The sequence below is a fragment of the Cricetulus griseus genome, chromosome 3, assembly GCF_003668045.3.
Source record: "Cricetulus griseus strain 17A/GY chromosome 3, alternate assembly CriGri-PICRH-1.0, whole genome shotgun sequence".
Classification (NCBI taxonomy): domain Eukaryota; kingdom Metazoa; phylum Chordata; class Mammalia; order Rodentia; family Cricetidae; genus Cricetulus; species Cricetulus griseus.
In genome coordinates this window covers 20,535,534-20,556,058 of record NC_048596.1, presented here as the reverse complement: position 1 = coordinate 20,556,058, position 20,525 = coordinate 20,535,534, and positions in this window count along the sequence as shown.

The following is a 20,525-nucleotide window of genomic DNA, read 5'->3' as shown; positions in this document are numbered from 1 at the left end:
CATAGAAAAGTGAGCAAATGCAAACAAGGTTATATAAACAAGCACATAATCTTACCAAACCAAAGAAATTCAAATAAAGCAAGCATGAGATGCCAGTTCTTTTTTTTTTTTTTTTAAAGTGATCCAAAGTTATATTATTTATGGCACACTTAGTTACAAGGAAATGGGTAAACTGTTTTCCACAAACTTAATGCGTAATCAAGCTGTGATGGGCAAAGGAACACAGAGCACACAAAACAGATATTAAATACATGGCTGTCACAAAACCAAAGGGCATGCATATAAATAAATATGGTGTGATAAAATGTTTGATTTTTAACAATTACAAACAAATGCATGTCTTATAATCAACTGGGTAAATATACTAAGGGAAAAAAAGCAACACACCTGGAGGGAAAAATGGGCACTAGAATAATAATAAAAGTAAATGTCAGCACTAGTAGCTCATTTTTTTATTAGTTCAAATTAGAAACAAGCTTGCTTCACATGACAATCCCTTCTCCCTCTCCCTCTCCCTCCCCAACCTCCCACCAGCCCCCACCTCACCCCGCCTCTGCTCCCCAGGGAGGGTAAGGCCCTCCATGGGGGTTCCCCAAAGTCTGTCATATCATCCTTAGAGGTACCAATTCTTAAGTCTTCAAAAATAATTTAAAGATGTGGTCCTACTCAGGCTTGTCAAAGGGTTTGATCTTGTTGATAAAGGACTGGCTACTGATAGAAACTTCTTAAACAGTGTTTGATAACAGGTCTCAGGATTCTTAAAATGGCTTTGTATTTAAAGAAAGGTGAAAAATTTAGACATTATCCCTAAGCTTAGGGTTTACTTTCAATAGTGTAAATGTAGAGTACACCTTGAGATGATAAGTTACTTAATGTTTAAATGTCAAATATGTAAAATCAGTATTTCATTTAGGAATTTTTCAAATACAAACAATAGACAACCCATGAATGACCCAATAGTCCTGGGCTGGGCAGGCTGCCAAACTCAGGACCCAAGCATCACGCTTAAGACTATTTCTCCCTTATTCTGGGCCACTTGCTTAGTTCCTTCCACCAAGATGGCCAGATGGCTCTTGTTCAATGAGTTGCTGGATCTAGCACATATCAATTATTCAGAGACAATAGTCAACTTGTAGAGAATTTTGTGAACCTGTATTTAACAATGTTGTTATTTGAAACATGATATACATGGGATTAAAATTAAATGTGTTGAAAAAAATAAATGTAACAGGTCCATTTAAATCATCTATTCCTAGTTAAATTTCTATGATGGATGATTTTGAGGTTAGTCACATCTTCTGTATCTATCTGTATGTGAGGGAGACTATGACAGAGCTTCTAATCCACTGTGGTGAACGGTTTTCAGGAAGAGACCAATGCTATAAATCAGGGACCCCCTCCCCCCCCCCAGATCCAGTGCTTGAATATTTACCACCGCAGCATCATTCTGGCTGTCAGAGGCTTCCAGCGCCTCAGATTCAGTTCAACAGGATGGAGATAACCCATACTATTGATAACCCTCAGTTGTAGGAAAGTTCAGCCTGATCATACACTGTATAAACTGATGATGTCACTGCTCCATGGTATGGTGAAGGGAAGAGTTTCATTGTAGGTATGAGAGACAGGACAGCCAGAGGCATCTGGAAGAGTCCAGAGCAGAGAAAGAAATTAATAGACTGAATATGGCCAGCAGACTGGGCCTGGTCGGGAGACAATCGGGAGCAGAGGGCAGGGGAGGGGTGTGAGAGAAGAAGACGAAGAAAGGACCAAGAGAGGGAAAAAAAGGGGACCGAGGGGGAGCATAGTCAAAACAGCAGGGTTATAAGGAGAGTGAGAAACTTGGAGGAGGGAAGCCCACAAGCTGGAGTCGATGGTGGAGGGGGAAGAGCTGGGTACTTGTGATTCGGAGGAAGGGAGCCTGGAGCCCAGAATGCACTTTGCTCTGTCAATAGGCCTCACAGGTAGCCATTTGTTCCTCCCATCAGAGGAAAGGGAAATGGTTCCTTTGGTGGAGGAGAACTGGCTATTGTCTAACAGCCAGAATTTGGGGACATGGAAATTTCTTTGGGTCTGACACATACTTAGGTCATCTCTGAACTAAGCATGAAGACTGGGGGAAAGCCATGCTGGACTCCACTGTGGAACCAGATCAGAGACCCACCCAGATCTGCAAAGTGAGTCCCTAAAGAAGACCAAGAATTGTCAATAAAAAGGGGTAGCATGGCCGGGCGTTGGTGGTGCTCGCCTTTAATCCCAGCACTCGGGAGGCCGGGGCAGGCAGATCTCTGTGAGTTCGAGGCCAGCCTGGTCTCCAGAGCGAGTGCCAGGATAGGCTCCAAAGCTACACAGAGAAACCCTGTCTCGAAAAACCAAAAAAAAAAAAAAAAAAAAAAAATGGGGGGTAGCATGGTGACTCAGGAAACCTCACAGTACAGCCAACCATCATTTGTAAAGTAACAGTTTAAGACTCCTTCCCACTCTCAAGCCTTCCCTTTGGAGGGGCAATGTCTTCACTCTTTTTCTTCTTCAATCCTGCTTTTTTGCACAAAGCTTGATGCCACCTTAGACAAATGAAACATACAACCAGCATTAGGTAGACCCCTGAAATCCTTTTTTAAAAATGAATTTAAATCCTTTCTTCTTTTGAGGAGTTCTTAGGCAAGTGAAGGCAGCATCATGTGTAAGCAAACAATTATGAAATAGCATGATTTTTCTGGTGATAGCAGAATGCTGCCCTGTGAGCTAGTCTGGGAGCTGGGAAAATGGGACAGCTCCCCAGGGAGGAGGCTGTGTAAGCGTCATGAACCCACAAGTAGGAGGAGCCTGGGGAACAGTTGCTATTCCCAAGGCAGGATGGGATGACAGCACTGGAGGCCACCCAGTGTTTCTCCCCCTCTACTTTCTGAGCTCTGTGGGCATCTCAGGAAGACTTTCCTTCCTCTCTTGCCTCCTTCTCTGTGCTCAGTCAGAAGGATAAAACCGGAACAAAACATAACAAAAGCTCCAGTTGGTGCCCTTGAAGAACACACAGGCTTTCAACTAAGCCTTCAAAGGGCCTGGGCCATTTGGATCTTCCGTGCTGCTGTACTGGAATTCGTGCTGCTGGAGTGTTCAAAGCCAACAGGTTGACATTGTTAGCTTTCTTCTCCCCCATTACTGTGTTACCAGCTGTTCTGTTTTCTATTTTCATCACAAGGGCAAACATTTCTGCAACAGCCTTTTGAGCCTGGGGACCAAAGCACCATTTTTAGCTTTGCTTCCGTGGGAACAATGTATTTTCCAGTGCATAACAACCAACCTACAAGTAAATGATTGAACTGAACTCAACTACAATGAGCTTCCTGTAATATTTTACACACCCCAGTGCTACAGAAGTGTGTGTGTGTGTGTGTGTGTGTGTGTGTGTTGAAATTTCTAAATATGGACTCTAGATGCTGCATTTTCAGAGTGACTGATTGTGACTATACTCTCTTTAAAGCAACAGAATCACATATATATATATGATTTAAATATATATTTATAGAATATATATGATAATATATATTTAAAAGATCACTTGGTGCAAGAAATTACTAAGTTGGGAAGAGTTAATTAACTAGCAATACTGAAAATTTAAGGGGAAGTAGTTTTATTCGCACAGTATAAAAAAAGAGATTTATTATTTTGCTTTGCTTTTTTATGTTATTTCATTAGAAATCAAAGCAATCTGCCATGTACCCTGAGAAACTGGAGATTAAAGGCATGGGTTTTACATTGAGTTCAGCCTCCCAAAGGAGAGCTGTGATGAGGTTTCTAGTTTGGTTCAAAACAACCCCAGACCAGAAAACATTTAAACCCAGATAATGGGGCCTCAGCATTAAAGGCACTTGCTATGTATCCTGATGACCTGAGTTCAATTCCCGGAACCCATGAAAATTGACTCCAGAAAATTGTCCTCTGATCTCTATATGTGTACTGTGGCACAGGCACGTGGGCATGAATGTGTGTGTACACACACACACACACACACACACACACACACACACACACACACGCTGAAATAAAAATAGAAAAATAAGGAAAAGCCACATAATATGTCTCACTAATAAATTTATATCCACAAATAACGCATGCATCAGAAATAACCAATTTTTTTCATCAAAAGAAGAGAGTTGGGTTTGTGCTAACTTCAGCTCACCCTCCTACTCTGTTTCTCTCCTACACCCTTGACCAATCTCTCCTCAAATTCTCTCTCTCTCACTTCCTCTAACTAGGCAGTCAGTGTAACGTGGTGAGACTTAATGTTCCCAAGACAACTTAACTATGGTTCTTTTTTCCTTTCAAAACTACCTATTTACTACTATTTATTTGAAATTCATACTTTGTGTGTATATATTAGCATGATAAAGTAATTTTCCCTGTAAATATTTATTTATATGTCCCTTTTTATTTTCTTGATTTTTACATATATACATACACATATATATATGTTTATTTTAGTTATGTGTATGTGTGTGTACATGCGCCTGTGAGTGCAGGTACCAGAGGAGGCCAGAAGAGGGCATCAGATTCCCTGAAGCTAGAGTTGGGTAGTTGGGAACTGCCTGATGTGAGTGCCGGAAACACTGTAAGAACAGTATGTGCTCTTAACCGCTGAGCCATCTTTCTGGGCCCTCTTTTCTTGCTTTATTTTTAAATGGTATTTAATTTTCATTGTTGAGACACAGCAGCAATAGCTGGCCTATAATTTGTGGTGATCTTCTGTTCACAATCTCCTGAGTGCTGGGATTATATACTTGTGTCACCAGGCCTGGTTATAAGGTCCCCGCCCCCCAGCCCCCTGACACTGTTTCACTATGTAGCCCTGACCCAAAACTCTCCTAAGTAGATGAGGCTGCCCTTGAATTTATGGAGACCTGTCTTTCCCTCCTGAATGTTGGAATTAAAGATATGCCCCACCACACCTAGCTTGTCTGTGCTGTTGAGCAAAATCTATTAGCTAGTGAGCAGGACTGACCCCATACTTTGTAGGGCTCAGTGCTAAATGAACACATAAGGCCCCTTATTCATCAGAGCATGGATCCAAGTGTGAGGCCCCTGAGTGTGGAGCACAGGGTGACTGTGTAGGTTACCTCTCCACCACAGCTGTGGGCTTGCACTAGCAAGAACACACATGTGTACGTTTCTCTAGCTCTAGACTGGAATAGAATTAGTGAAAAACTCAAATTGAAAATGAAATAGTACGGATCCCTCCAAAAAATGTGTAAACACACTATCTTGGTTTTTAATTTACTCCCTGAGGGTTCACTTATTGTTGATAACTGCCCCAGAGAAAATGTCGTTTGTCACAGCACCTGGACCAACCGCTGGGGTGTTTTGGGCGACCAGTTTTCAAAGTTTTAGAACTTAATAAAATACACTAACATGTGCTAACCATGGAAGAATGTTGATGTCAATTTCCCCTGGGGCTGGAGGGGTACTGTGCTTTTGGAGCCGTGACCAACATTAGCCACCAAATAACTAACTGGTGGCTGCATTGGTGGGAAAATCAATAAAGTTCACAACTGAGGGAACTCCAAAGAACAGGTTTCTCAGGTTCAACAAATTACATTATTGCGGCATTGTTCTTCATCAACTGCCCTGTACATTTTTCTTTTTTCCTGGTCCTAATGACCTCTTGCTTAAGCCCTCATCATTGTGCTCTCATTGTATCCAGTGTGCTCTCTGCATTGAGTCCTCCTGGACACTGTGCCGTCCCCTTGAGATACTAGAGGTCTTCTCTAGGTTGACAAGTCTTCTCTGTCTAAGTTGACAAGATCTCAGTAGCATTTTCCTGTTGGTCCGTGGGGTGGGAAAGAGCAATGTCCCATTCTGCCCGCACATCCCCAACAGGATGGACTACAGTCACAGTATTCTGTGTTCCCTGGGGCCAGCATGAACTATCAGGAACCCCCTGTGAAGACTTGCTTGAACACAGGAATGTTATCTTCAGAATCCCTGTGGTGAAATGAGGTTAAGTGAGTGCTGACAGGGTGAGGGAATGTGATCCGGCCACCGCACTGCCTGGTTCTCACCACTGCTCTGCGTTGCCAACAAAACTGCTGTGAATCAGAGAAGAGAATATTTTAAAAAGTCCTGGAAGCTGGGTGGTACTAACACACACTTTAATCCCAGCACTTAGAAGGTAGAGGTAGACAGATCTCCATGAGTTTGAGGCTAGCCTGATCTACAGAGTGAGTTCCAGAACAGCCAGCTCTACACAGAGAAACCCTGTCTAAAAAATAAATAAATAAATAATCCTAGAAAACTACCATGTGACGCCATGAACCTCACTCTGATTCTTACCCCTCTTCTAGTCAGATGGCACTGAACTTCCCTGTCAGTCCTCCTCTTAGTACTTTCCTGACCAGATGCTGTCTAAAAGGATAAAGCTAAAACCCCACACAGGCCCAGGATTCTTACCAGCAAGGTAAAAGAAGCAGACCAGCTCTGAAGAAATCATAAAGACTGGACACTTAAATATTCAGAAATCTGGGTTGTGTCACCTACATTAACCAGCAGTGCTGGGCTGGCCTTGCAAAAACTCAAACAACAACCAGGCCTATGCCACCACCACCACCAACCTCCCCCCCAACCCACGGCCCCATTTATAAGGCTCTTCCACAGCCACTAATGCACTTGAACACCAAACCACATTATGACACAATGACTAATATTTCTTTGCACAGAGGGAAACCAAGGCTCAGGGCACTGTGTGTTGTGCTCACTATTAGTGAACAGGAGAAACAAGGGGAGGGCTTCTGACTTAGGGGCTGTGTTCTTTCCACTCTCCCTCACAGCTATTTACTGAAATGTAGCTTCAGCTCAGTGCACATTTATTTCTTCTTTTTCCAAATGATGAGAGGCACCACCAGGGTTGTAAGCCTAGTCTGACGTTCTGTACCTTACAGAACTTTCTACTGCCAGATTTAGAAGTCATTGATCTATGCTGATTCTCTCAACATCTAAGGAGCTTTCAGAGCCAGGAGAAAATACAGATTATTTGATGAAAGAGTCTAGGACAAGGAGGAAGCTCTTGGGAGGAAGAGGAACTTGGGTCCAATATCATACTTGGTTCGTAAAAATAGATTCCAGGGGGTTGACCATTTAAATATGAAAATAAAACCATGAAGAAAAACCAAGAAGAGACTATAGGATTCCCCCTCCTGTTTGTAATCTCTCAATGGGAAAAGTCTGCGTGTGATGCAAAGCCTAGACACCATAAAATGCTTACAAAGTACCACTGCTAACCAAGTTAAAACAAGAAGGGTGGGAAGGAGGCTTGGTGGGTTAAAGTGTTTACCGTGTAAGCACAAGCACCTGAGCTCAGATCCCCAGAACTGACAAAAAAAGGTAAGTGTGGGGATGTTTGCACTGGTCTAGGGAGGGAAGGACAGTGCAGACAGGAGGGTGTGAGGGACATGCTGGTCAGACAGTCTAGCTGAAACAGTCTAGCTGAAGCATCAATCTCCAGGCTCAGAAAGACCTGTCTCCAAAAAATACAATGGAAAAAAGTAGAGGAAGAAAATATGATGTTGACTTCTAGCATGTATGCATGTGTGTGTGTGTGTGTTTTCATACATAGAGCCACAGAGGTGTGTGCAATATATATATATAATTGTGATATATATAAATCACAATTTCTTTGAGGAAGAGAACAAGCATTAGCAACCAAAACACAGGAAGAAAGCTAATTTTGTTATTATCAGATGTAAAGGAAACTCTAATTCCCCAAACTCCAAAAGGCAGTCCAAATACCCAGAAATGAGCTCAACCTGGGCTATAGGAGGATATCTGGTGCTTAGATAAAAGGCAGAATTCCCTAGGAACTTGTGAAACTGGTTCCCATCTACCAAAAGGAGTCATTCCCCTCACCCCTGGCAGAAGGGACACATGGCTGCCTGTGGTGCCTACCTGCTAGCAGCAGGCTGGCCTCCAGCCTCCCTCAGCATCACAAGCACCTGTTAGACATTACAAAGTCCACACTAGCATCCCAGCCCTTCTCACCCCTCCCCCACTCTAATCTCCCTCCAGCCCTTGGGCTTCCCTCCCCCAGCTACTCATTGTCCTTGTAGCCCTGGTATTCTCACTGTGTTCCCTCCCTGCTCTGTTCTGCTTCTCTTACTATGTTTTTTTTCCCATTCTTCTTCTTATTATTATTATATTTTGTTTTTTAAATTTATTAGTTCTAGTTAGGGAACAAGCTTGTTTCACATGTAAGTCCCTTCTCCCTCTCCCTCCCCTCACCCCCTTTTTTCCATTCTTAATCCCCTGCTATTCTCTCCTCTGTACAGATAGCCTTGGCCGTGTCTAGTCTGCTGGCCATGTTCAGTCTACTTCTTTCTCTCTCTGCTCTGAACTCTTCCAGATGATTCTGGCTGTCCTCTCCCTTAACTGTACCGAGGAGTGATCAATTTGTCAGTTTTTACAGTTACCTCTAAATAAGTGCCACAAAACAAGAAAAACACAGCATATCCAACAGAAAAATATTCTTGACAAACACAAGAAGTGATTCAATCCCACTTGCTGTGGTGGTTCATGCCTTCAATTCCAGCATTTGGGAGGCAGAGGCAGGAGGATCTCTGTGAGTTTGAAGACAGCCTGGTCTAGGGAGCCAGTTCTAGGACATCCAGGGCTACACAGAGAAACCCTGTCGCAAAAAAGAAAGTGATGCAGTCACTACACACACACACACACACACACACACACACACACACACACACACACAGAGAGGGGGGGGGGAAGCAAGCAAAAAATCCACTTTTTCTATGTGTCAAGATATGAAAAAAATCCCAACATTTGCTAACTGTGAAAGGAAATGGGATCTATTACCTCTCTGGTGTATACTCTGAGGGTCAACTGATATTTTCTCAAAGAGAAATTTATAGATTGGCAATGTCTATAAAAATTAGAGGGTCACCTGGAGAAGATTTAAGGAAATTTCCTGTCACCAAAATGTCAGGAAAATGCTGGGAACTGGACTTGACTTCAACCAGATACTCTTTGTACAACCCAGAGATGGTGGATCAGGAAGTCAGAGTAATCTCTACCTACATGCTATACAAGCCCTCAGTTAGGGTTAGTGTGTACAAGTAACATCATCAACATGAAAACATTTAAAGAGCCATGTCAGCATTTATAGTCAAGTCAAGAGGGAGGTAAGGAGATACTGCACATAGATCAAGACATACAGCCTTTTCCAATGCCAGCAGTCCCATCACAGCAGTGTAATTGCTGAGTGGGTGAACTGCAGAGACCCAGCAAAGTCCACTGTTTTACATTAGGGTCACTCAGTGTGGCACATATGTTGTTGCACAGATTTGGACATAGGCTTAATGACCATTCTGCCTATTTAATTGCTCAACACCTTTCCTTTTCAAAATCAGTCAGGTAGAAAGGAAGTGTTTGCTTTGCATGTCATATGAAGGAGGACTTGCAGCTATAAGAGTTAAAATGTCTTACCATGGTTGCCCAGTTGCCAAGTGGCAAAATGAGCCTGAATACTAGGATGAGCTTCTTTTCCTACAGAATGGCCGCACCCAAGCCTTAATGGGCACCCAGAATCCCCAAAGCTCTGTAGGAAGTGGCTCCTGTGTCACAGGATGCTCTGTGTACATTAAGGGCTCGGGAAACAGTTCAGTTGGTGGTCTTGAAAGCAGGGAGACCTGGATTGGAGTTTCACAGCCCATATAAAATGTGCTTCTAATCCCAGTGTTGGGCGGTGGCACAGAGGCGGTCAGGTTCCTGTGGCTCACTGGCCAGCCAGTCTACTAGGCGTAGCAAGCTCCATGCAGGGTAAATGAAGTCTGAAAGTTGTCCTATAGCTTCCTCCCCCACACAAGCACGCACATGGACACTCACCACCCCCCACACACACACACATACTCACTCTCACACACAAAACATGTTGGCCAGAGGAATGAATGGATGGCGGGTGAAAACAACTAAAATTCATTATACACATGTATGAAACTGTCAAATAATATTTTCTAAATGGAATGAATGGTACAAATCTGATGTCAGCCTTTGCAAGTAAAATGGGTGCTGACTGCACACAGAAAAACACAGACAGAACTCAAAGCAGGAAACGAAAAAGAAAGAGGATACTTGAACCCCCTAAAGTCATTTAGCTGCTGTATAATTCACCATTTTTTTTTCCTTCAGGGACTTGGCTCACAACCCGAAACCTTCTAAAATGGAAACACTGACCCCAAGTGGTGACAGAGAAAGAAACTCTGGCCAGTTCAGGAAGCTTTTACTTTGTAGGTAAAAGCATGCTGCTGGCATCACTGCTGTGCTCATTTTGCAGCAGTTCCCATGAATCTAAGTCTGCATTTGTTCCCAGGGTGATGGTATTACCCTGGGTAATTGATGCTGTGTGCAACAATCTGAGACCAGGCTGGTGCTGCTGACGTTTGTGTTGGTCTCCTGTGTGTGCGTGTGTCCTTGCCTGTGTATTTTTGTATGTAGCGGCATGTGGATGCATGTACAGGAGAACTCACATGCTTGCCTGTGTGTGTACACGCATGTGTGTGTGCTTCTCTGTGTGTGTGTCCTCACCTGTGTATTCTGTGTGGACAGGCATGTGGATGGATGTACAGAACTCACATGTGTGTGCGCGCGCACATGTGTGTGTGTGCCTCTGTGTGCATGTGTGTCCTCGCCTGTGTATTTCTGTGTGCACAGGCATGTGGATGGAGGCACATGAGGACATGTAAAATCTCTAACTTTACCTGAGGTATACATAGAAAACGGGAGCTTCCTTCTCCTGTCCATAGAGGGTGCTGCTTTTCTTTTTCCAGTGAAGACAACTAAAGCTCATCCCCACTTTGTCATTTCAACCCCTTACAACAAATCCTCTTTGCCGTTTGAATGACTCCAGGAGATGTGACATCCTTCAGATTTGTACCCCAGTGTGGTACCTGGATATGAAAGATAGGAGAACCTGTCCTTGTGACACCGTCTCATATGGGTGGGGCAGGTGATACCTTTTTCTGGTGCCCTGCCACCGGCCAGCTGGTGAGATCTTGGTGGTGAGAATTTAAGTCACCCAGAGAATTGATGAAAATGACCCAGCAGTAAAGAATAGTTTATCTGTTAGCAAGCCCAAGTGTCAAGAGAGTAGAGAAGGGGTCTGGCTTCCCCTCTTTTCAGAATTCTATAAAGGAGATCAAAGCAGAGTTTTCCATCTCAGCCACACTCCATGAAGACTCTACACCACTGTCTTCTCAACCTTGGATCAGGACAGGATAGCCGTGAGCTTCTCTCTCTCTCTCTCTCTCTCTCTCTCTCTCTCTCTCTCTCTCTCTCTCCCTCTCTCTCTCTCTCTCTCTCTCTCCTCCCTCCCTCTCTCTCTCTCCCTCCCTCCCTCCTCCCCCCTCACACACACACACTCTCTCACACACACACACTCACACACTCACACCTCCACCTTCAGATTTAATTCCTCTATTCTGCAACTGGGAGTGGCCACGTTAGAAACTTGGGTACATTTATTATGTAGCCAGGGTTATGAACAAAGGTCTGCATAAGAAATACATGTTTAATGTGACAACATATGAATTTAACAAGCAAACAATGTGTGTGTGTGTGTGTGTGTGTGTGTGTGTGTATGTGTGTGTGTGTGTGTGTGTGTGTGTGTTGCCTTGACCAGAGTTTCACACAAAAAAGATCTAATCCCCAGTGTGAAGGCCCTAAGGAATGAGATTAGTGTCCTAATAGAGTAGGGCTGGTTGATTGACATGGATCAGGCCTGGAGACCTGTGTTCAATCCCTGGAAGCAATGTAAAGGTGGAATGAGAAACCTGGCTCAATGTTCTATGCCCTCCACATATGCTGTTACACACACACACACACACACACACACACACACACACACACACACACACACACAAAGAGAGATCCAGAGAGAGAGAGAGAGAGAGAGAGAGAGAGAGAGAGAGAGAGAATCTTTCTCTCATGAGGAATCTCTAAGGTGAACCTAGTGGGAAGGGGCTACCTGAAAACAAAGAGCTGACCACCCTCCCCCCAGGGATGATCTCCTGGCTCCTTACTCCAGGACTTCCCAGCCTCCAGACAATGAGAGGTGCCAGGACTTAGGAGATGGCCTGATGACCCTGGGGGGCTACAGCCAATGCAATTCACCTAATTGTCTAATCAAAGCTGTGGGGTTTCGCTTTTCCCTCCCCCAGCTTCCCAAGCTATATGAGGTAAGCCTCTTCCTTCAGTGGAAGTTGTTTTCTGGATTCCCCTGTCTTTACAAATACTGTGTTGATAATGATTTGGTTTTATTATTTGTGCTCATTGTGTATGTGTGAGTTCACGTGCCCATGTGTGCAGACATAGAGGCTGGAGGAGGGTCTATAGTGTTTCTCCCTATCACACTCTACTTTGTTCCCTTGAGACAGGGTCTCTCACTGAGCCTGCATCTCACCATTTTGTCTAGACTGGCTGGCCAACACAGTGCAGCAGCCATTGTGTCTGCACCCTCCACACGCTGGGGTTACAGGTATGAGTAGCCACACCTGGCTCTTTACAAGGGCCCTGGGAATCCAAGCTCAGGTCCTCATGCTTGCTAGGGAAGCGCTCTTTCCCACTAAGCCATCTTCCCGGTCCTTCTTCTACCTTTTCCAGCAGAGTGTCAGCTGGCCACCAGTATGACAGCTCGCTTCGTCTGCCATGAAGCAACCCGTTGCCCCAAAATGGGTTTGAAAGGAGCTGCCCTCCTTGCACCTACAACAGCATATAGTTAGTCTGTGTATATATAAAAATATTCATTAATTATAGACATGATATTTGGCACATGATGTGAGCTGAACTATTGTCTCTAAAACTTTCCAATGTCGAATTTTACTTTTATTTAAATTTTAGAAAGGAAAGCCTTATTGATAAGTCTGTATTTTGAAAATGGCTATTGCATCTAAAATGATTCTCCATGTTGCCCCCCCCTCCCATGAATTTCTCTTTTTGAGAAACACTTAAACATTCAAAATAAAGCCTCGAGGTTGCTAAGGACTGAGCTTGGCATCACACATGCAGACTGTGTCTACAGGGCCGTTGAACGCCCTTTTCCTCCCAGGTGCTGATGAAAGACTTGCATTTCCTGGAGAGGAATGGGGGGGGGGTGACTGCATCACCAGCAAAAGCAGCCTTAGAGAAGAAATGGCTAGGCACAAAGGCTGCTTGTAGGCTGAGCTCTCTGGCCTTCTGCACCTGTGCCAGGAGCTGATAAAGTTGCTGTGAGTCTCTGTGGACAGAAACAGAAATGGCCTCCTTCGGTGTGTAATTAAGGACTCATGTATGTGTAGGTTGCCCAGACCTCCAAGGCATATGAAGGCTGCACTCTAATGGAGAGATAAACTCCATTTGTCTGTTTATAGAATGGTGGGGGTAAGGGGCAGCGGCAATTCAAGCGCATCTTAAAGGTATACTCTTTGAGGAAGTCTGCAGCATTTGCGATGAGGGATGTCTGTGGTACCAAGGGCAGTGGGAGAAGACGGGTCAGGCGGAACTGCGATAGACACAGACAAGCAGCTGCCCATGAGCTGGAACTCAGTGACAGTGATGATTCAGAGCTGTCACCCATGGCAACAACCTTCCCTGACCATTGACCAATAATTGATGTGTGTTTCCCCCAAGGAAAGTCCTGACTTGAGGTATGGAGGTTTTCTCTCGGAGCCACCAGCCTCCTGCCTGAAGAGCTGGGCAGCCTTTGTCAGCATGCTCTACAGAGGGTGAGTGGCTTGCTGATCCCTGTCTATACTGGAGAGAGGAAGGTCCCTGGCTAAGGGGCTGGGCCTGATCAGGGGATCTGTAGTTTATCAACAGTTTCTGTTTGCTAGCCATTGCACTCAAGCCTAAGACGGCTCAAACCCTAAAGCACAATTACTCCCATAGCCTTAGGCCCATATAAAACCCAGGAAAGAATAACCAAGCTATTTAACAGATCTCTCCAAAGCATGAAAACCGAATGCATACCAAGTTTAGTTTAATTCTACACATTCTTACTATTTTGGTTAACAATTCTATTTTGTCTTTCAATTAATTGTCTGAAGATCACAGAATTCACTTTTGAAATGGCACCTTCCTGACTCGGCTTCTTGGCCCAATGAGTTTCTCCATTGGTTCCTATTGTTCTTTGTTTCTCAGACCTTTGCTTAAATGTTGCCTTCTCAGTAAAGCCTGTGTCCCCCTTACTCCTTCCCTTACACCAGTCAGTTCTAGCAGATTTAATAACTTTACATACTGTCTGTTTTCTTCTAACAGCCTCTAAGCTCCAAGAGGTCAGGGACTGGCCGTGTTTTTCAGTCTGCATGTCTAGAGCCTGGGAGAACTCTAGGATCCTGGAAGGCACCCAACAGGAAGTTGATTGACTTTATGGCTGGACTCTCAGCTTCCATCGGCTCTCTTCTGCCCATTGACAATAGTGTCTAGCTGAAGTCATGGGTCTGGGTCTGCATTCCCGAAGATCCTGCCGGCCAGTGTGCTTACCTCCAGGGATATCTGAAGGTCAGGACAAATGTTGAAATGTGTGCTAAAGTGAACCATCCCTACAACCATTGAGCACCAGCAGCTGAGTGTTCAAGAGCTTAGTGAGCTATTGTATTGCTCACCTGCCGTATCTGCTGCCTCTCTGACCCTGTGCTCGTGTCTTATCTCCAATCCAGAGGGACAAGATGTTTAGATGGTTGTCTCAGGAGTTTACTGAGCAAGGCAGAGGATGGAAAAGATTTGGGACAGCATGGGGAGCAGTGATGAATAACTCTGTCTTAGGATTTTAGAAAGGTTTGTAAATGGAATGTATTAGTCCTGAAACTCAAGACAAGGAGATTCAAGCCAGGCACCCAGGCTCACGTTTGTAACTCCAGCACTCAAGAGGTAGAAGTGGAAAGATGAGTCATCCCCGGCCACATAGTTTGAGGCCATGTAGCTAGGCTATAAGAAACGCTGCCACCAAAAGAAAAACAAGCCAGGTGGTGGTGCACACCTTTAATTCCAGCACTGAGGAGGCAGAGCCAGGTGGATCTCTGTGAGTTGGACAAGCCTGGTCTACACAGTAAGACTATGAAGAGAAACACTGTCTTCGGGGTGTGGAATGACAGAAAGAAAGAAAAAAGAAAGGAAAGACAGAGAGAAGGGGAATAGGCTGAGCTACTAATGTGAAAGAAGCCAGTGACAGCATGGCTAGAGGCTAGAGGACTCTCCAGGCACCCAGGGGCCATCACTGACTGACAGCCCCTCCTGCCAGACAGGGACAAACAATCAGCTTAGCCTGTGATCTGGGGCTGTCATTCCACTTGAGACTGTTCCCATTTCTTTGACCCAGCCCAACTTCACATCTATTATCTCTTATTTCTTCCCCCTCTCTTGCCTGGTTCATCCCTCCCTGAGTGGTTTTCATGATGCACCATATTTGTGTCTGCCTCTGCTCTGACACATCCAACAGCTCCCAAGTCTTTGCAAACCAAACCCCAACTCTCCTATTTAGACTTTCTCTGTAGGCAAATACCTGTCTCTCCTCACACCCAGGGGGGGATGCTCAGGCTGTAACCTGCTCATTTTGTGTTTCTCTGGAGTTTAATAAATATGGTTAAATGAAAATTAGTGTTGACTTAGTGGCTAAGAACACTTGTTCTTGCAAAGGACTTGAATTGGATTCTCAGCACCCACAAAGCTTACAACTTCCTTAGGCACTATGCATACATGTGATGAACAGACATACATCCAGGCAAAGCACTCATACACACAAAATAAGAGAAATCTAAAAAAATAATAAAGAAAACATTAGAAGCCCCCAGCACTGCTATTCCATTGTTCTGTCATTTCTCACTTAGTGGGTAAGGATAAAACACAGAATTTTCTTGTATTTAGGCACTCAGAAAACATGTATCGCTGTGGATGGCTTCTCAATGACAAGAAGCAAGATTCCTGAGATTTTTGTCCTTTGAGAAACTCTACAGCTTTTCCCAGTGGGGCAGTTCTGCTCTCCAGAAGACACCTGCTGTGACGAGCCAAAAACAGCTGGCAGGCCACAGAGGAAGCTGGCACTCGCTCAGCAAAGAACCAAACCCAAACCAGACCTTGCCTACAGTTGGATGGCAAAGTTCCCAGATGGGCAGCTTGAAATAAAGAGATGTGAGGTGTTCGATATAAAAGAAAATAAAACTGCCGGAAACAGACGTCTCCTCTTCTAAACTGACTCCTACGGTGTGTGCAAAGAGCTACTGGACTCAGAGTAAAAATAGTGTTTGTTGATGAGGGGAGATGTGCTTGTCCATCCAGGGGGAAGCCGCAGCTTGCCAACCTCTTTCCTGCCTCAGTCGAGGGCTCTAAGAATGGTCATGGGGGTCACCAGGGAGAGGAGGGTGGACTGGAGTTACAGGCATGGGATCAATATTAAACCTGGAAGAGAAGCAACTGCATGGGAATGGCAGGATGGTGGCCAGTGGCCAGATGTGCCCTTTGTTTCCTCATACCTGTCATGCCATATCCAAACAGGGGCATCAGTCATGCCAGGTAGCACCTTGGAGTGGCAGGGTGGGAAGACAGGAAGAACAGTTAGCCAGTTAGCGGCACCCACATGGGTCAGGCAGGCAGAAGAAGCTTTTATCTTATGAGGCTATGGAGGTTGGCACCCTGATTGTCATTTTCCAAGTTGGAAGCTGAGAATTCTACCAGTGATAGAAATTGCACAGGCAGACACACCTGAAAAGTGTCAGGTGCCTCAAGCCTGTCTGAGTCCAGGGTCACTGGTACTCCTGGTTACATCCAGTAGTTTGTCTAAGTATCCTGAAAGACAGCAAACAGAATAGGAGCCAATTGGGCATGCTCCAAGCTCAACAAACCAAGCAGGTTTCTTTAGTTCAGGGCTTCATGGAGTGTTTGATGTTTTAATACACGCTACATAGAGCTAGCCTGTATGCTACCCAACTTAACTCAGTACAGACGCATCATCATCAACAGGGTCTCACTAAATGGGCCCCAAGCTCTTGCCCATTTCCCAGTTGCTGGGATTACAAGTGTGTGCCACCATACCCTGCACTGTAGACTGTTTTGTTTGGCTTGGAACATCCCCTGAGATCCTTGCAGACCTCTCCACCCTCCCTAGGATCCTGTGTTCGTCCTGAGTGGCTTCAACTCCACTTTTGGAAAGATCCGAGCTACAGAAAGTGCCATGGGCATTGGCAGAAATGTGGGCGAAGTGTGTGGGACACAGGGAAGTGAAGTGGAGGACAAAGAGAAGTCACGGTCTTTTAGGTAACAGCACTGTTGTGAGCAAGCATTGCTTGGCAACACTCTAGTCTTTATTTAGTCTTCGTACACACTCACAAGGCAGAAGCCACTAGAACTCCATTGTGCAGATAAGGGAAGTGAGACACAGAAAAGTCTGGTAACACACCAATGAGCATATAGCTCACAATGCTGGGTGTTGCGTTTGAGTGGCCTGGCTCTTTAAGCCTCTTGATCATAAAAGACACTGAGTTGTGCTTGTAGGGGTTAAAGAAGGGCAGCTGTGGCAGGAGATTGACAGCTGCCCGGTGTGAAAGCTTCATCACCTCAACTTATGTTTGGAATCTAAGCTGTTCTTGTGAACAGCGGGTGGCTCCTGCCTTGCCAACCACTGTGCTAAGTGCTGAGGATTCAGCTAAGAACACACAGGACTTACGGCCATTGGAAAGTGCATGGATAATTAGATCATGGCAGCACGGTATCAGAAATGGGCCTGAGGTTCCAAGAAAATGCCCACATAATGCAAAGGTTTTTGGCAAGGCAAAAAGTTTTACTTCTGCAGAAGGGTGACAACCCTTCTAAATCCAGCAAGCACACACAGTCAGTGAGAGCCCTGCTTCTTAATGCAAAGGGGTCCCGTGCCTCATTCTGAGTGCCCAAAGCTTGGCCTCACATCCTTGCACAGCTGGCTGACAGCAGTGCAGCTGACAGGCAAAGGGTCACTACTGAGATCAGAATGCCACCTCATGCGCATATTTTACCTCAGGAAAATGCTGGGAGGGGTGATTTTTGTCAGATGATGTCTTTGGTAATTTCTCAAAAGATGGACCACTCTTTGTCTCATTTAACCCTTTGATAGAAAGGGCAGTCTGTCTCATTTACATTTTGTACATACAGGACTGTTATGGTCAAGGAAGTAGAGATGATGGGAGCAGGAAATGCCCCTGGCCAAACCCAAGAGAGCCCTCTATCACTTTGTTCTTGATGCTCCCTCCAGATCATGTCTGGAAGTTGGTGTGGACATAGTTCTGGGAGACCAGACCTCCTTGCTTGTCCATATCAGCCTGGGAGTGGCTGGAGCACAGCAGTGGGGTGCTCCTCTGGGGGGGAGGAGCATGGTTCTGGACCCTCCCTATTCTCTTCCCTGGCTTGGAGTACATTCACTGTCATCCCCTTGACATTAGCCAGGGCATGATCCTGACATGTCAGGATCATGTGTTTCCCCACAGCCCACATGTTCTCCTGCATTTTCTGCTTCTGCTGTAGAGAGGTGGAATCTTGGGTGATGAACAACAGCAATGTGCATCCCTCCTGAGACAAAGCATTTGAGTGTGGGTACAAGACAACCCCTCTATGATCTCTTTCCAGCTGCAGCAGTGGCCTGAGATGGTCCAGATGTTGCAAGTACAAACATGTCAAGCCTCCATTAGCAGAGAATAAACATCCACCAAGTAGCATGAAGGAAAAATAGACTTTGATTTGTTTAGCCAACACAAAGGATTTGGAAGTTATTGACCAACTGACTGGACCAATGAGCCATTTAACACCTGGTGCAATTAGGTGGTATAGAAGGACTAAATTAACTCCTGACATTAACAAGTCTGCCAACAGGGATAGCAAGACAACTGACTTTTGTGCAGTGTTTTTATACTCTCTCTCTCTCTCTCTCTCTCTCTCTCTCTCTCTCTCTCTCTCTGTATAGACACTCACAGCTATGCATGTCTGTGTCTAAAGGTTAGAGGATAACCTAGAATGCCATCCACCTTGTTTTTGACACAGGGTGTCTCATTGTGACCTGGGGTTCCCCAATTAGATGAAGCTGGCTGCTTGACAAGCCCTAGGCATCTGCCTCCCCAGCACTGGGACTGCAAGACCGTGCCATCACATCCAGCTTTTATTACGAATTCCATGGATCAAATCAGTTCTTCAAGCTTGGGTGGCAGCACTTGACTGAGTTATCTCCCCAGATCCATGTTTCACGATTCTCAAGGCACTTCATGATCAGAGTTCAATTAATTCCTGAAATAGCCATCATGCTTCCAGGTCCCCAGGCCCATTTTAGAGGGATTCTGAGGAGCTCTCCACCTCCCTCCACTAAGCTGTGACTATGTATCTATCTTCAGTTGTTATAGCAAATTGTCTGAAGCTGCGTAATTTATAAGAACGGCATATCTTGGCTAATGGTTCTGAAGGCTGGGACGTCAAAGAGCATGGAACTGGGTTTCATTCTCCTTCTCATTATGGAAAACAGAGAGGCAAGTAGGGGCATGTGGCAGGGGTGAATTGTGGAGAGCAGCTTCACTTTAAAAAAAGATGTTAATTATTTTGTGTGTCTGGGTGATTTACCTGCGTGTATGTCTGTGTACCACATGCATACAGTGTCCATGGGGGTCAGAAGAGGACATTTGATCCTCAGGAACTGGAGTTACAGATAGTTGTGAGCCACCATGTGGTGCTGGGACTGGAACCCAGGTCCTCTGCAAGAGTAACAAGAGCTCTTAACCATGAGCCATCTCTCCAGCCCCATGGGTGGCTTCACTTTTTAACAACCCACAATATCATGGTAACCCCATCCAACCAATGACAAAGGCACTACTCCCTCCTTACACCTAGTGGCCCCTTCACAGACCACCTCCCAACAATCCTCCCAACGATGGCGATAAGGTTTCCTTATAAGCTTGAGGGCACAAACCATTTTCAACTCATAATACAAAGGCTTCAGACCACACAATGCCATTGTGGAGGAACCGGTGAGTCAGAAAAATGGAAATAGAGACCCCATATTTTCTCCCCTGAGTTGGTCAGGTGAAATTCCTAAGCAATTCTAACTTTAGCCCCTGCCTTCTTCGGCAGAAGAAGCCCACATGAGTAGAATATCCCTTGACACTCAGGTAGGACTTCATATGAAATGTAAGTGCCATGTCCACCTTCACTTGTAACCATCTCATTGCCTTCGAGTCACCAAGCAAACATGGTGTAAACACGAGTTAATTATTAAAAACTAGGTATTGTTGTGGTTAGAATACAATTCCTGTTTATTGTAGGAATCTATTGGCTTAACAGTCAGGCATGGTGTCATTCAAGTTGCCACTCCCAGTTAGGTGGAGTTGAGAAGGGCCCTGTGAGCTGCTGAGTCAGACCAGCCTGGGCAGAATGTGAGACTCTATCTCAAAGACAAAAAGAAGGAAGGAAAGGAGGAGGGTAAAGAAGAAATGAATCTGTAGAAGAGAAATGCATGAAAACAAAGCCAAAAATTCTGCCTAAACCCAAGGAGCTGT